An 18,731-nucleotide genomic window follows, 5' to 3' on the forward strand; every position below is an offset into this window, starting at 1 on the left:
CTTTTGTCAATATGAAATAAAGTTACCCAATTTGCCTTATAACTAGGGATCAGGTATTTTCAATGGCATCTTTGTTACCTTATTTAAATTTCAAATGTTACATAATACAAGTTGAAATTTTTAATTTTACTCTTTGTTGAGTTTTATACACGAACATACTGGTTAGGACCAAATGTCTGTGAACTGCACAAGCCCAGGAAATACCAATAGTTTTCATATTGCAGTTTATATAAACAGTGGTACTTAAGATTGGCAGCTTTGTCCATAATCATGGTAGCTTTTCAAATATGATACATTTTTCAAGAAAAAATTCATGAAGTTACTGAATTTCAAGTGTTCTTTGCTTCCTGTGGTTCATCTGAAACATTAATTTGCCCATCTAGCACATTTTACTTATAAGCACAATATTTTTGATCTCCCAATAGCATGCTGTTGTAACTAGACAGATTTTTATTTTTTCACAGCAAAGTGAATTTAGGATTATCTAATATTGCTTGGTAATGTTATGGAAGGAATTACAGGCATTGAAGTAATGCACATTACTCTGAAATCTTTCACCTCACTGTGCAGTCAGCCAAATTATATATTTATTAATTTTGTTAAGTTGGCCTCATGAGTCAATAGATTGAATAGAGTCCCCGTTAATTAAGTTTGCTGATGAAATGACTAGAAGCTTGGAGAATAGCTTTGGAATTAAAAATGAGTTTAACCAGCTGGAGGCGATTTATGCATTGGATGAGGATTGGACCAGATGACCTCTGTGGTCTTTTTCAACTCTGGGATTCTATAAAAGACTGAGAAATCAGTATAACAAAATTTATATGAAAGGAACTCAATTTAACAAAAAGTTAGATGGAATGAATTCATCATATATATATATATATATATATATATATATATATATATATAGACACACACACACATATATACAGAAAATCAAAATCAGAAATAAATGGTAAGCACAGACATAGCTTTGATTCTAATAGAGAGACAGTCAAGATACGCTAACTTAATTATGATACTGAGATGCCTTGCTTTCTAAAAACCTTTCTATAGAATACTTTTTAGTATGTGCCAGAGATTCACTAGGTGTTCAAACTTATAGTCTCTACATCCTGGCTAATCAACAAGATTACAACTTCTTATAGTTAATGGAACTCCTGTAGCAAAATTAAATTTTGACCAACAGAATGTGTGGAGAAATAACATCAATTTCAGGCCTTCCCAATAAATGCATCTTCATGCAATCCTACATTCTCTTTCTTTTTTTTGCTTTTTAATTGGCTATCATGGGGTAACTTCCAGGGCAAATGTGGTATTTTATTTTGATTTGGGTTGTAGTCCCACTATATTTATTTGTAAAATTCATGGAGCTTTAAACCTAAAATTTGTTCACTTCACTGCAATTAAAAAACAAGTTTACAAAGAAGTTATAGTCTAATGATTTTAGGTTAAGTGTGCCAAATACACATCTGAAATATTAAAACAGTAGAAATGTACAGTTTCCTTTCTCAAAGGAGATTCAGTGGTTTAAATGCAATCATGCCCAGAGGCAGGCTGGGAGATTCAATGACTTTTCTGGGTTCCTTTCAGCCCTATGATCCTAAGATATTTCATACAATGTGTTGTTTTTCTCAAAACCCCCCTCAGTCTTTCTATTTCTCTAGTATTGAGTTGTCCAGGACTGAATTTAATACTCTAGGGAGTTTTTCACAAAGGCAACGTAAGTAGAAAGTCTGTCACCTCCCTAATAGGTAATATGATGGAGTTCTATCCAGTGGGAAAACTCAATGGCATTTTGTGCAGCCCTGCTTCAGTTGGATGGATAATGCAAGGTCATATACAATTTTCTTTCTGCTCTCACCTCTGGATATTTTAACATTATTTCTTCACAAGTTTTCCTTCATGTTGCATGCTTTGCAGTAGATTTATTTTTCCCCCAAGAGGTACTAAATTGACTTCCCTTTTGTCAACTTCAGAACAATTTTTTTAAACATTCCAAGTCTGTAAATACAATATAGGATGGAGAATACTGGTGATTTCAAGAAATTTTGTGGGAAAAAAACAGTGGATTATTTTATCATTATGTAAACAAGAGGATTAATTGATCAAATAAATTATTTTGCTTTTAAACACATATTAGTGTCATGAGGATGCAATCGAAGAGAGAAAGCCAAAGAGATGGGAAAAAATACTTACATAAAATGCACTTATCATGACTATAGAGATTTGAGATTTCAATTATTAAATTTACTCTTACAGGAATTTTAAACTTTCCTATCAATGCTACTAGTAAAACCCTTGATTAACTCAGCATCAAATATTTTTTAAATGAACTAATTCACACTAAAGAATATGGCAATGTGAATAAAATATTAGTGCTAAAATATTTGCAACTTGCAAGTAAAATTTAATACTAATTTCCTTCTAGTTTATGAAATGCAATACATATATTTTGCTTTGGCGTTGTTGAACATCCAAAGAAACAATGAAGAATTAGTTAGCTTCCTCTCAACACAGACATTTTAGGAACATTTTTAGTTGGAGACTTCACTGGGTACTAGAAGCCTATTATTTCTGGAAGTTTCCCAAGTAAAACATGTACTCTGGAGAAATAAAATCCCAGATTTGAAGACATCTACATTAACTGACATGACACAATTTGTTCCCAGGCTTTTAAGGCTCTCCAAAGGCTGTAATTTTAGGACACTCATTTAAACTTTATGCCACTGAATGGTTTGGGGCAACTACAGAAACACAGCATTCCACTGGTACTGTGCATCTGTGTACATAGCAATCTCTAAATGCAGATAATGGAATCTCAGCATGAAATCAGAAAAGATTTTTCCAAACTCATTACAGTTGCCAGTTACTCTAGTTGAAAAATTGATTTTGCACTGGGCAGTAAAATCCTAACTTCACTATGTCATCAATCATTGGGAAAACATAACTGAGACCTGAATGCAAAACTTATCCATTCACAATTCATAGGAAACCTTCATGTCATTCAAATACAACAAAATATCAATATAATTTGAAAGCAAACTTATAGGAATGCAAACAGAAAATTAGTATTTGTTTCAGAGAAAAAAACTTTTAAAAAATACTGTGTCAATTACTAGATATTCTAGTCCTAGGAAAATTTGTAAGAGAGTGCATAGTAACCAGAATTAATTTTCACTCAAAGAACATCTCCTTCTTCAAATGACTAATGTCAGAGCAAAGACTCCTAAATTATACCCATCATATCAGCATGCCTAACAGGCAAATGAGTGAGTTTCATTTATTCACTCATTCAGTGATTCATTTAACAAATTTCTTTTAGATTTAACTGTTTAAATTTCCCAATAAAAAAATAGATTTTATAAACCTTATGGTTCTAAACGTACAGAAACATGAAAATATTTCTAAACACCCAAAGATTTTATAGATCACTGACTGAAAAATACTGGTCTGTTTGATATAAGATAAATAATGATATCCTCTTAAAGAGCTTAGAGAATTTAGATTCCATAACCATGCCCAGAACCCTGTTGCCACCTGCCAATCACACAGTTACCATATAAGTCAGAGAAGAATTTTTCATTAATGCTTATTGCCTGTATTTATGGACATCTTAGACTTTAAAGTTATACCTAACCTGCTGGAGGCAGCCTCCAAGATGGCTGCCAACATCCTGCTTCCTGGTATTCCCACACTGTGTCCCTTGAGTGGGGGCTAGACTCATTTACTTACTTCTAACAAATAAAATACAACAAAAGTAACAAGAATTTCATTTCTGAGATTAGGTTGTAAAAAAGGACTGTGGCCTCCACCTTGGGTGCCTGTTCTCTCTCCTTCTCTCGCTCATTTGTTCACAATGTGTTATTACATTGTGAGCTAACTTATGGTAAGAGCCACATGGCAAGGAAATAAAGAAGTTCTCTGGCCAATAAATGTTAAGGAACTAAATACTGCCACCTGAAATGAGGAAAGTCTCCTGCTAACAAGCCATCAAACAACTGAACCCTGTGAGGAGCTCAATCCTACCAACAACCATGTTACTGACTTTGGAATTAAATCTTCCCCCACTTGAGACTTCAGATGAGACCAAAAATGACAGGCTGGGGCTTCCCTGGTGGCGCAGTGGTTGAGAGTCTGCCTGCTAATGCAGGGGACACGGGTTCGTGCCCTGGTCTGGGAGGATTCCACATGCCGCGGAGCAACTAGACCCGTGAGCCACAATTACTGAGCCTGCGCGCCTGGAGCCTGTGCTCCGCAACAAGAGAGGCCGCGATAGTGAGAGGCCCACGCACCGCGATGAAGAGTGGCCCCCGCTTGCCACAACTAGAGAGAAAGCCCTTGCACAGAAATGAAGACCCAACACAGCCAAAAATAAGTAAATAAAAATAAATTAAAAAAAAAAAAAGTTAGTTTAAAAAAAAATGACAGGCTGAAACATCAGGAGAGACCTTGACGGACAGGCACCCAGCTAAGTTGTGTTCAGATCCTAGACCCAGAGGAAGTGTAAGATAATAAATATTTGTTGTTTTATGCCACTAAGGTTTGAGGCAACTTGTTATACAGCAATAGATAATGAAATTACTTTTTTATATCCATAGCAAAGTGTAATTAACTTGTTTTATTACATCTTATGATTAACTTCTGAATTTTAATATGCCTCAAGAACATGCATTGTTAAAGTTGGATTATGAGTACACTGGATTATGACACTCTTTACCTTAGTATATTTTTAAAAAACACAAAAGTTCTTAAAATGCTCTATATAATTAGAAAGAGATTCCACATTTCCCCTTTCTTTTTCCTCAGATAAAACATTATTTACGGGTTTCCCTGGTGGCGCAGTGGTTGAGAATCTGCCTGCTAATGCAGGGGACAAGGGTTCAAGCCCTGGTCTGGGAAGATCCCACATGCCGCGGAGCAACTAGGCCCGTGAGCCACAACTACTGAGCCTGCGCGTCTGGAGCCTGTGCTCCGCAACAAGAGAGCCCGCGATAATGAGAGGCCCGCGCGCCGCGATGAAGAGTGGCCCCCACTTGCTGCAACTAGAGAAAGCCCTCGCACAGAAACGAAGACCCAACACAGCCATAAATAAATAAATAAATAAAATTAAAAAAAAAAAACCCAAAGTTTAAAAAAAAAAAAACAACATTATTTCCAGGGTGGGTGGTGGTGGTGGGATGAATTCGGAGATTGGGATTGACATATATAAACTAATATACATAAACTAGAATACTAATAAGAACCTGTTGTATAAAAAATAAATAAGGAGAGCAGACAGCAGAAGCAAGAAGAACTACAATCTTGCACCCTGTGAAACAAAAACCACATTCAAAGAATGATAGACAAGATGAAAAGGCAGAGGGCTATATACCAGATGAAGGAACAAGATAAAACCTCAGAAAAACAACTAAATGAAATGGAGATAGACAACCTTCCAGAAAAAGAATTCAGAATAATGATAGTGAAGATGATCCAGGACCTCGGAAAAAGAATGGAGGCAAAGATCGAGAAGATGTAAGAAATGTTTAACAAAGACCTAGAAGAATTAAAGAACAAACAAACAGAGATGAACAATACAATAACTGAAATGAAAACTACACTAGAATGAATCAATAGCAGAATAACAGAGGCAGAAGAACCCATAAGTGACCTGGAAGACAGAATGGTGGAATTCACTGCCGTGAAACAGAATAAAGAAAAAAGAATGAAAAGAAATGAAGACAGCCTAAGAGACCTCTGGGACAACATTAAACGCAACAACATTCACATTATACGGGTCCCAGAAGGAGAAGAGAGAGAAAGACCCGAGAAAATATTTGAAGAGACTATAGTTGAAAACTTCCCTAACATGGGAAAGGAAATAGCCACCCAAATCCAGGAAGCGCAGAGTCCCATACAGGATAAACCCAAGGAGAAACACATGGAGACACGTAGTAATCAAAAAGGCAAAAATTAAAGACAAAGAAAAATTATTCTAAGCAGCAAGGGAAAAATGACAAATAACATACCAGGGAACTCCCATAAGGTTAACAGCTGATTTCTCAGCAGAAACTCCACAAGCCAGAAGGGAGTGGCATGATATACTTAAAGTGATGAAAGGGAAGAACCTACAACAAAGATTATTCTACCCAGCAAGGATATGATTCAGATTCGATGGAGAAATCAAAAGCTTTACAGACAAGCAAAATCTAAGAGAATTCAGCACCACCAAACCAGCTCTACAACAAATGCTAAAGGAACTTCTCTAAGTGGGAAACACAAAAGAAGAAAAAGACCTACAAAAACAAACCCAAAACAATTAACAAAATGGTCATAGGAACATATATATCGTTAATTACCTTACACGTGAATGGATTAAATGCTCCAACCAAAAGACACAGGCTTGCTGAATGGATACAAAAACAAGACCCATATATATGCTGTCTACCAGAGACCCACTTCACACCTAGGGACACATACAGACTGAAAGTGAGGGGATGGAAAAAGATATTCCATGCAAATGGAAATCAAAAGAAAGCTGGAGTAGCAATACTCATATCAGATAAAATAGACGTTAAAATAAAGAATGTTACAAGAGACAAGGAAGGACACTACATAATGATCAAGGGATCAATCCAAGAAGAAGATATAACAATTATAAATATATATGCACCCAACATAGGAGCACTTCAATACATAAGGCAACTGCTAACAGCTCTAAAAGAGGAAATCGACAGTAACACAATAATAGTGGGGGACTTTAACACCTCACTTACCCCAATGGACAGATCAGCCAAACAGAAAATTAATAAGGAAACACAAGCTTTAAATGACACGATAGACCAGATAGATTTAATTGATATTTATAGGACATTCCATCCAAAAACAGCACATTACACTTTCTTCTCAAGTGCACACAGAACATTCTCCAGGATAGATCACATCTTGGGTCACAAATCAAGCCTCAGTAAATTTAAGAAAATTGAAATCATATCAAGCATCTTTTCTGACCACAACACTATGAGATTAGAAATCAATTACAGGGGAAAAAACATAAAAAACACAAACACATGGAGGCTAAACAATATGTTACTAAATAACCAAGAGATCACTGAAGAAATCAAAGAGGAGATCAAAAAATACCTAGAGACAAATGACAATGAAAACAGGATGATCCAAAACCTATGGGATGCAGAAAAAGCAGTTCTACAAGGGAAGTTTATAGCTATACAAGCCTACCTCAAGAAACAAGAAAAATCTAAAGTAAACAATCTAACCTTACACCTAAAGGAACTAGAGAAAGAAGAACAAATAAAACCCAAAGTTAGCAGAAGGAAAGAAATCATAAAGATCACAGCAGAAATAAATGAAATAGAAACAAAGAAAACAATAGCAAAGATCAATGAAACTAAAAGCTGGTTCTTTGAGAAGATAAACAAAATTGATAAACCATTAGCCAGACTTAGCAAGAAAAAGAGGGAGACGACTCAAATCAATAAAATTAGAAGTGAAAAAGGAGAAGTTACAACAGACACTGCAGAAACACAAATCGTCCTAAGAGACTACTACAAGCAACTCTATGCCAATAAACTAGACAACCTGGAAGAAATGGACAAATTCTTAGAGAGGTATAACCTCCCAAGACTGAACCAGGAAGAAACAGAAAATATGAACAGACCAATCACAAGTAATGAAATTAAAACTGTGATTAAAAATCTTCCAACAAACAAAAGTCCAGGACCAAATGGCTTCACAGGTGAATTCTATCAAACATTTAGAGAAGAGCTAACACTCATCCTTCTCTAACTCTTCCAAAAAATTGCAGAGAAAGGAACACTCCCAAACTCATTCTATGAGGCCACCATCACCCTGATACCAAAACCAGACAAAGATACTACAAAAAAAGAAAATTACAGACTAATATCACTGATGAATATAGATGCAAAAATCCTCAACAAAATACCAGCAAACAGAATCCAAAAACACATTAAAAGGATCATACACCACGATCAAGTGTGATTTATCCCAGGGATGCAAGGATTCTTCAAGATATGCAAATCAACCAATGTGATACACCATAATAACAAATTGAAGAATAAAAACCATATGATCATCTCAATAGATGCATAAAAAAATTTTGACAAAATTTAACACCTGTTTATGATAAAAACTCTCCAGAAAGTGGGCACAGAGGGAACCTACCTCAACATAATAAAGGCCATATATGACAAACCCACAGCAAACATCATTCTCAATGGTGGAAAACTGAAAGCATTTCCTCTAAGATCAGGAACAAGACAAGGATGTTCACTCTCACCACTATTATTCAACATAGTTTTGGAAGTCCTAGCCATGGCAATCAGAGAAGACAAAGAAATAAAAGGAATACAAATTGGAAAAGAAGAAGTAAAATTGTCACTGTTTGCAGAGCACATAATACTATACATAGAAAATCCTAAAGATGCCACCAGAAAACTGCTAGAACTAATCAATGAACTTAGTAAGGTTGCAGGATACAAAATTAATGCACAGAAATCTCTTGAATTCCTATACACTAAAAACAAAAGATCAGAAAGAGAAATTAAGGAAACAATCCCATTTACCATCACAACAAAAAGAATAAAATACCTAGGAATAAACCTACCTAAGGAGGCAAAAGGCCTGTGCTCAGAAAACTATAAAGCACTGATGAAAGAAATCAAAGATAACATAAACAGATGGAGAGATATAACAAGCTCCTGAAATGGAAGAATCAATATTGTGAAAATGACTATACTAACCAAAGCAATCTACAGATTCAATGCAATCCCTATCAAATTACCAATGGCATTTTTTATGGAACTAGAACAAATCATCTTAAAATTTGTATGGAGACACAAAAGACCCCGAATAGCCAAAGCAGTCTTGAGGGAAATAAACAGAGCTGGAGGAATCAGACTCCCTGACTTCAGACTCTACTACAAAGCTACAGTCATCAAGACAATATGGTACTGGCACAAAAACAGAAACATAGATCAATGGAACAAGATAGAAAGCCCAGAGATTAACCCTCTCACCTATGGTCAACTAATCTATGACAAAGGAGGCAAAGATATACAATGGAGAAAATACAGTCTCTTCAATAAGTGGTGCTGGGAAAACTGGACAGCTACATGTAAAAGAATGGAATTAGAACACTCCCTAACACCATACACAAAAATAAACTCAAAATGGATTCGAGACCTAAATGTAAGACCAGACACTATAAAACTCTTAGAGGAAAACATAGGAAGAGCACTCTTTGGCATAAATCACAGCAAGATCTTTTTTGATCCACCTCCTAGAGTAATGGAAATAAAAACAAAAATAAACAAATGAGACCTAATGAAACATCAAAGCTTTTGCACAGCGAAGGAAACCATAAACAAGACGAAAAGACAACCCTCAGAATGGGAGAAAATATTTGCAAACGAATCAACAGACAAAGGATCAATCTCCAAAATATATAAACAGCCCATGCAGCTCAATATTAAAGAAAGAAAAAACCCAATCCAAAAATGGGCAGTAGATCTAAATATGCATTTCTCCAAAGAAAACACACAGATCGCCAAGAAGCACATGAAAAGCTGCTCAACATCACTAATTATTAGAGAAATGCAAATCAAAACTACAATGAGGTATCACCTCACACCAGTTAGAATGGGCATCATCAGAAAATCTACAAACAACAAATGCTGGAGAGGGTGTGGAGAAAAGGGAACCCTCTTGCACTATTGGTGGGAATGTAAATTGATACAGCCACTATAGAGAACAGTATGGAGGTTCCTTACAAAACTAAAAATAGAATTACCATATGATCCAGCAATCCCACTACTGGGCATATACCCAGAGAAAACCATAATTCAAAAAGACACATGCACCCCAATGTTCATTGCAGCACTATTTACAATAGCCAGGTCATGGAAGCAACCTAAATGCCCATGACAGACGAATGGATAAAGAAGTTGTGGTACATATATATGATGGAATATTACTCAGTCATAAAAAGGAACGAAATTGAGTCATTTGTTGAGACGTGGACGGATCTAGAGACTGTCATACAGAGTGAAGTAAGTCAGAAAGAGAAAAACAAATATCATATATTAACGCATGTATGTGGAACCTAGAAAAGTGGTACGGATGAGTGTTTTGCAGGGCAGAAGTTGAGACACAGATGTAGAGAACAGATGTGTGGACACCAAGGGGGGAAAACCACGGTGGGGTGGGGATGGTCGTGTGCTGAATTGGGCGATTGGGATTGACATGTATACACTGATGTGTATAAAATTGATGACTAATAAGAACCTGGGGCTTCCCTGGTGGCGCAGTGGTTGAGAGTCTGCCTGCCAATGCGGGGGACATGGGTTCGAGCCCTGGTCTGGGAAGATCCCACATGCCGCGGAGCAACTGGGCCCGTGAGCCACAATTGCTGAGCCTGCGCGTCTGGAGCCTGTGCTCCGCAACAAGAGAGGCCGCGACAGTGAGAGGCCCACGCACCGCGATGAAGAGTGGCCCCCACTTGCCACAACTAGAAGAAAGCCCTCGCACAGAAACGAAGACCCAACACAGCCAAAAATAAATAAATAAATAAATAAAAGCCATGGCTAAAAAAAAAAAAAAAAAAAAAAAAGAACCTGTGGTATAAACAAACAAAACAACTAATACTAAACTTTCTTTGGGTTATTTGTATGGAAATAGGTTAATATAAATGTTTCAAACGTTATATGAAATTTCTAAAAATCTTATATCTTCTAGTATAATAAGTCATAATTCTAGTTATTACTTTAAAATATATATCTCAGAAATAACTAAATTTCCTTGTCAATTGCATTATTATGAACTTTCATCAAATCTTTAATCATGGTCATTTTTAAGTCTTCTGTCATTTACAGACAGTTCTGGGTGTACTCTGATGCTTTTGCAAAAATGTTCCTATAAAAGGTTTTCATCTTCAAGGAATTCATGGAAAAGACTCTGACAAGTACAGGTTTCTGGTAACTGACTGAACTGCTGAACTGAATGAATAAGCATTTTCAGAAATCTAATGGAAAACTGATGAACTCATAAAAGTGCTAACAATAGATCAAGATAAAAAAGAAACATTAATTACATGGGACTGAGTGAACTGATGAGGATGATTATAATTTTTGTGACTTTCTGTTTGAATAATAATAAAAAAATATCCCACAAGGACTCAGAGGCAAAAAATATACAAATCAATTTTTACTGCAAAGTAAAGGAGCTGTTACAGTGGAGGATTACTGGACTGAATGTCAATATTATGACATAGTATGAGTGTGTTTCATGTTTGGTAATTGCAATCATTGTTGCTTTTGTTGTGGTCATCCATTTACAATGCTTGGTGTCAGTTTATTTATCTCTTGTAAAAATAAAATACAGTGTGTGTGTGAAAAAAAAATTTACATACATGCAGTGCTTTAACCTTGGGTACAAAGCAAGATGATAAGCAAAGAGATTATTAAAAAATAAATAAATAAATAAAATAAAATTTTTAAAAACCCATTATTTCCTTTTATATTTTTTCATAGGAATTATTCTTTATCTTTTTAGTTAGTTTTTTCCATATATTTTAGAGCATATTGAAATAATTAGATACCTTAGCGCAAAAGCATCCTGGTATTAAATGAATAAAAGCCTTAATAGATTTTTATTAAATGTAGGATCTGTAGGGGAAAGAGATTTCTAACTCACAAGTATATGTAATAAGTACAAACTTTATAATAAAGCAAACCTGAGTTCAAAACCATGCAAGAATAATGAATATTACTTATCTTCTTTTTTTAATCATTAAAATTGATTTAACAAAACTTGCCTCTTTGGTCTGGGATAAAGAGTATTAATGTAATAGTAGCTACCATTTGGTGAGTACTTATTATGTATCTGGCAATTGTTTTTCTTGTCTTTTTAAAATCTCATACAAACCATAAAGGAACTAATGAGATAGATTCTACTATTTTTCCTATTTACTAACAGGGAAACTAGGCACCAAGGTGTTAAGTAACTTTCCCAAGGACAGACAGGTAATAAGTGATAAAGCTTGATAAAACTTAAGATTGTGATCACTGAGCTATACTACAAATGAGATAATATGTGTTATATACCTAAAGTAGTATCTAGCACAGAGAACGCACCAGTTTAATTTCTTTCTCTTCATCATCCTCATGCAAAGATAGATTTGAGAGACAGTGAGTTAACAATCTGTATTTGTCAGGGTTCTGCCGACATAGGCTGTATAACTACCCCCAAATCTCCATAGCTTAAAACAAGAATTTATTTCATGCTTACAGGTCTATAGATTGGCTGGGAAAGCTCTATTTCAGACTGAAGATTAGGTTCTGAACCATGTATTTGTCATTCTAGTCCACCAAATACCCAGGGCAAGTGCTTCTCATTTATGGGGGGAAGGATCTCCAAGAAGGGTGAGCAAAATCATTTAACGTTTCTTGAGGCTTCATCTTAGAGTTGGTACATTCTCACTGCACTATCATTTCATCCCATTGCCAAAGGAAGTCACATGGCCAACACCAAAGTCAATGGGCAGGGAATTACACTAGGACCACAATGAATCACAACAGGGAGGGGGAAGGAAGGATGAATTATAGATAAATAATAATACAGCATTATGGCAATGTTATTAAATTAACATTGAATAAATACTTGGAATAGTTGATGTTTAAATGTTATATGTTTGCGTATACCCTAAAATTTTACCCTAAAATTAGCATAATTTAAAAATTGCTTCCTAGCTCATAAGTCATTCTCTGATTAATGTGTCTATTAACACAAGCCAATGTTTTATTTTTTTTAATCCAGTCTTTTTTAAATAAGGAAAACATGGATTTTAGCTATTCTCAGGAAACTGTTTATTCCATAATTCCTCAGTGTAATGACTAACGGTTCTAAAGTAATAGCTATAATTACTAAATCACTTTAGAAATTATGTCCTTAGTCACTGTAAATTTAAATGTATTATGTTTTTTAGGTACCTCTGAGTAAAAGTTTTCACAATTTTAGTCTGATTTCCATGGGTAGAGTACAACTGATACTTGTCTTAACGAACTCTACATCTGACCGCTTTTGCATCAAAATTTAAGGAACCTCAAAAGACTTAGTGTTCAATTAAACCCTGTTGTTTATTATCCCTCCTTCACTATAAAGGACACAGAATTGCCACTTTTGTCTTTTCCCAGGGATATCCCTCTTGGTGTTTCTATTTTACTCGTTGTTTTGTTTGTTTGTTTGTTTGTTTGTTTTAGAATGAATGGTTCTGTCCGTATTCCTCACTTACATTGTAAATTCCTTCAGAGAAGGGATTGAATCTTATTTTTCTTGGTATCATTTGTGCCTCTTGCAGTGCTTAAAACCTAGTAGGCACCCAATACATGCATATTAAAGAAAGACTGGCTGAATGAATAGACAACATAATTTTTCACTATACAGCCTGCCTCTCAAAGTTATAGTTGAATGTTCTATTTTGAAAATAATAGTTTTTGAGTAAGAAATATCTCAGTTAGTTATGTAGAAAATATAAAGCTTGAATTATCACCAAGTAAGATGAAAAAAGACCCTCATTTATAAAACCAGCAGTGCCATTTCTTATTAGGTAATACTAATCGGGTTAGAGCAGTTTGGGGCCACACATCTGTGCTCAAAAGTGCTCAGAAGGAAGAAACCACCTCATTTTGTATCTATCTCCTAAGGAAGAGACCACATTTTCCAAAAGCTCCAGAAAACTCTTCCCCCTTTATCACTATTGTATATTAGAGTATGTGTTTGTAGGGGAGCAAAATTTGCCACCCCAAAATATCTCTTCAGCATGAGGATTATTCACAGCTGAAAACAATCAAGGCTAAAAGACTCAGGAAGAAGCTTTGACCTTCCCTCTAGCTGCCTAAAGAATAGAGATAGAGGACCTGTTCCAGGGAGGGAGCTGTCACCATAGATAACTATAGTATGAACTTGGGGTGTAAACAGGGAGGAATCTAGCAAATTCTACTGCTTAAAATTCCTCTCTGTGTCCCACTGTCTCTGCTTGGCCCAGCAAACGTTTGTTTACCAAACATTTTGCTTTTCCATCTCCATGTGAATTGCCTTCCTCCCCTTTGAGGTTCCAACCCATTATCCCCAACATCCTTTTTTTTTGTCTTTAGCTGAAGATAGTATTTAAGGTGAGGGATTCAGCCATTTTGGTGAGTTACTCAGTTTTTCTGGATCTCTCCCATGTATATATGTTATTAAACTTTAGTTTAATTTTGTCCTATTAATCGGTCTCATGTTGATTTCATTCTTGGACCAGCCAGAAGAACCTAGAAGAGTAGAAGAAAATTTCTTCTTCCCCAACATGTCCATTCCTGAAATAATTATGGTGGCTAGGAGAATTATATGTGTCACAGGCTTAGATGTGGGTTCCTCTAGCAAGATTGATAAAGAAAAAAGTATGTAATAGTAAAAAGAAAAAAAAAGGGCTTCCCTGGTGGCACAGTGGTTAAGAATCCGCCTGGCAATGCAGGGGACACGGGTTCAATCCCTGGCCCAGGAAGATCCCACATGCCGCGGAGCAACTAAGCTCGTGAGCCACAACTACTGAGCCTGCGCTCTAGAGCCCATGCTCTGCAACAGGTGAAGCCATGACAGTAAGAAGCCCACACACCGTGATGAAGAGTAGCCCCCCTTACCGCAATTAGAGAAAGCCCGCTCACAGCAATGAAGAACCAACAGAGCCAAAAATAAAAACAAATAAATAAATAAATTTATAAAAATAAAGAAGGATATAAATAAACAGTATTTCTTAAAGGGGCAATATGGTGATAGTAGTTTAGAGATTGTTTTTTGATCATAAAAGAATATTATAAACCCCTTTATGTCCATATATTTGAAAGGATAGATGAAATGAGCAAAACTGTATAAGAAATATGTTACTGAACTTGATTTAATAAGTAGAAAAACTGAATAGACCAGTAGCCACTAAAATTTAATCAGATGGAGAAAAAACTTTCTCTAAAATTGCCATTCAATACAGATCATTGCAGACCTAAAAGTATAAGTAATTCCTATATTACCAAAATATTTTAAAGATAAAAAAATTGTTAAAAAATCTATCTTACTCATATTGTGAATCTAATGTAACATATATGGAAAGCAGGCAACAGCATAAAACTTAAATTATAGTTAAATCTCACCTTTAAAGAAACAAGAAGAAATAAAAAGAAATCATGGAAATCAAATTCAACCCAATAGAATATTTAAAAAGAACTCAGAAATACCAAAAAAGGTTTATTCTGGGATACAAGTTTTGTACAACACATTTTTTTTAAATTGGCAAGTCAATATAAAACATCTATTAAACTGAAAGTTTATATGATGAAGAAAAATAGGTGTAGAAATAATCATTTGAAAAATTCTCGGCAATTTAAGAATCAAAGGGAACATTTTTATCTAATAAAGTTCTAACAAAAATCTATAGGAATATTATATTAAAAGAAAATGTAAGGATCATTCCTACTAATATCAGAAATAAAACAAATGTTTTATTATCATTCAATTATTGAATGTTGCACTAGACATTCTGGCCAATATTTTAATTTAAAAAATAAATAAATATGAAGCATACAAAAATTTTTAAAGTCACAAAATAGTTGTTATTTACATAGAAAATCCAAGACAATCCTAGACATCATTCAGTCTAATAGAGAGTTTAGTAAATTTGCTGGATACAAAACCAACATACTAAAATCATTAGAATTCTTATAAATAAGCAATAACAAATTGGAAAATGCTATAAAAAATGTAAACATTCACAATAGCAATGAAAGTTATATTTATCTTTACTACCTATTAGGAGTAAATCTAATAAAAATTATGTGAGGCCTACAAAGAAAAATTATAAAATATTAAAGAACACAAAAGATGAATAAGTGAAGAGATACTTAGAGCAAAACTTTAACATGTCAGTATTGGCCAATTTTGTATGGTGGCCACCTGGTATTTGTTACGTTACTCTACCTTGCCTTTTTTTTTTTTTAACTTTTCAAAACAAAGACAAATCAGTAAAAGGAGCTTCCTGTTTCTGCAGAGAAAGATATATTTTACTTCATGAATCAATGGCATAAATTTCCTACTAATGCTGTTTTATAAGTAAAATTTGAGACAAGAATTCTATTCCTAGAATGAAGACAGAAATGTTTCATGTGGGGTGCCTGTCTAAAAACACTTGCTGTTTGAGACCAGGAAATACTAAAGTCTATTTAAAGTATACAAAGAGAATTGAACAGTAGGATTAAAATCTTAGATAAAAACTTCCAAAATGATCTTCTGCTCCCTTTTTTATTAAAATGATTATGTCAATATATAGTATCAAGATGAGTATATGAAAAAATTGTGACAATTTTTTCACTCATTCAGAAAGAAACAAATAAGCTAATGTAATTGAAAAGTGTTTATGAAACAAAGTGAGGTGAGTTTTGAGGAAAATACTATTTTTCAAGTTTTATCAATGTATTTTTCTTAACAGTCTCTGCCTTATTGCAATGAAGTATTGCATTCATTTCTGCTAAGACACTGAATTACATATATTTCTGTCGGAAAGTTGTATTAACACCTTTCAGAGTACCCATAAAACAGGATTATTTTTTCCATGAGAATTAGTGAAGGATTTTTTCATATCTTATTTCCAAACATTATTAGATATTTGATGCTTTTGGATGATTTAAATGACTTTCGATGAGCTCGAGATACAGTTTTATCCCATTGCTTTCTTGAACCAAGAGGAAAGAAAATTGCATACTGGTTTTATTTTCTCACCAAGACTAGATTAAACTAAAATGGGAATAATAAAGTTTTGTTTTGTTTTGTTTTTAACCAAAGAATGTATCTTGTAGGGGTCAAATATCAACATGTATGGGAACCTTGAATTTAGTTGTTCTCTTCACAAAAGCTGGGAGTTGGGAAATCATTGGTGGTTAGATACAGGATTCCAGACAGTCACATAGCAATGAACTACAAATCCTGAGTGTTTTCCTGCCTAAATGTGTAACACTATTGTCTCAACTATCAAAATTCTATGCATGATTAAAGTCTAATTTAAATTTTATTGTCTCTAAATGTTTTCCCAATTGACTAAAATTAGATATGAACTCTGAGTGAAAGCTGATTTGAGGGTATGTGTGAGCCATGCTTAGAATCACACTCTGCTAGATTTGGAGAGAACATTTGGATCATCTAGGCTAAGCTTCTTCCCAATGTATAAATGATTTCCTTACATAACAATGCTGGTAAATAGGCCAGCTTGTGCTTAAACACTGCCAAGTGCTTACAAACTTCAGCAGACACTCCACATGACCTAATACCCAATACCAATACTCCCCATTTCTCCTTATTCCCCCAAACCAGAGACTGAAGTGTCAAATAGAAACAAATCTGGATTTAGATAAGGAGAGACTTTATTTAGAAGAAAGACTATTGCAATAGGGAGAGCTCTTCAATCTCAGAAATCAAAATCTCCAAATCAAACAGAAAAAGGGTTTTCTTTAGAAGGAGGGGGTAAGCAATAAGTAAGAGAAGTCAGTAAAAAAAGAGGGAGTATGCAGTCTATGTTCTGTGAGGGTGGGCAGGGAATGTGTCTCGTGGTCCGCCACTTCTCAGCATAAGCTGATAGGTGGGAGTGTTCTGCATTTTATTGCTAGTTTAGGCTTGGAGGCAAGCTGATGTTCTGGGCCTTCTGGGAAAGAGAAGTCTGACTAAAGTTTGGTCAAGACAAAGCAGAGGTTTAAACATGGGAAATTATGACACTTGGTGAGAAACAATGATGTGTAACTGGAGGGTGGTTATGTGATGTAGTCCTGCAAGCAGAAGATGATGTCTGCTTTTGTTTTCCTGATAAAAAGAGACCCACTTAGCTGGCAAACATCTTTTACAAACATGATATGTCTGTAAGTAGACCAACAATCTAAGGAGCATGAGGAAGGAAAACACAAATGAAGGTTGAGAGAAGGACTCAGGTCACTGTTGGCATCACTGAGTCAGCATAAATGTCTGGACTACCTTTTTTTTGCAGAAAAATTAAGTGCTGTTAGATTAAGTAACAGTAGTCAGATTTCTGTTACTTGCAGCCAAACACAATCTTAACTGACATGAAAAACATTTTTTTAATAATCTATAAATTTGCCAAAAATCAACATTATTTTTTTACTTTTTAAGACACCTACAATCTCCACTGCACTATCTTTTTAGTTTTCACATGTATACATCTCTAGTCCTGTGGATTTCCAATGACTCTTCATAATTATTTTCAAAGATAAATAATTCTTATCTTTATTTTTCAATTCCTAGCCACATATTTCTTTTATGATCCTTATATTTTGCCTTTCATTTTAATTATTGACCAATATATCTTAATAAATATATATTTATATACTAATAAATGTATATTTAAATACTAATATTAATAAATATATCATGAAGCCAAATGTTTAGTTACTGTTAGTATATATTTTTTATTCTGCATTCTGCCAGTGCTTTTCATTTGGTAGATACTCCATAAATACTTTTGAATAGTTCCATGAAATTTCTAATTCTGACAAATTATAAACATTGAGAGGACTTGGAAAGCTCTCATTTAGTTTTAATGGTATTTCAAAACATCACCACTGTGCTAATAGCTACATGGCAAGAATTAACCAAAACTAAATATGGATATCTTCCTGAAAGTCTTT

The sequence above is a fragment of the Balaenoptera acutorostrata genome, chromosome 11 (genome assembly GCF_949987535.1).
Source record: "Balaenoptera acutorostrata chromosome 11, mBalAcu1.1, whole genome shotgun sequence".
Lineage (NCBI taxonomy): Eukaryota > Metazoa > Chordata > Mammalia > Artiodactyla > Balaenopteridae > Balaenoptera > Balaenoptera acutorostrata.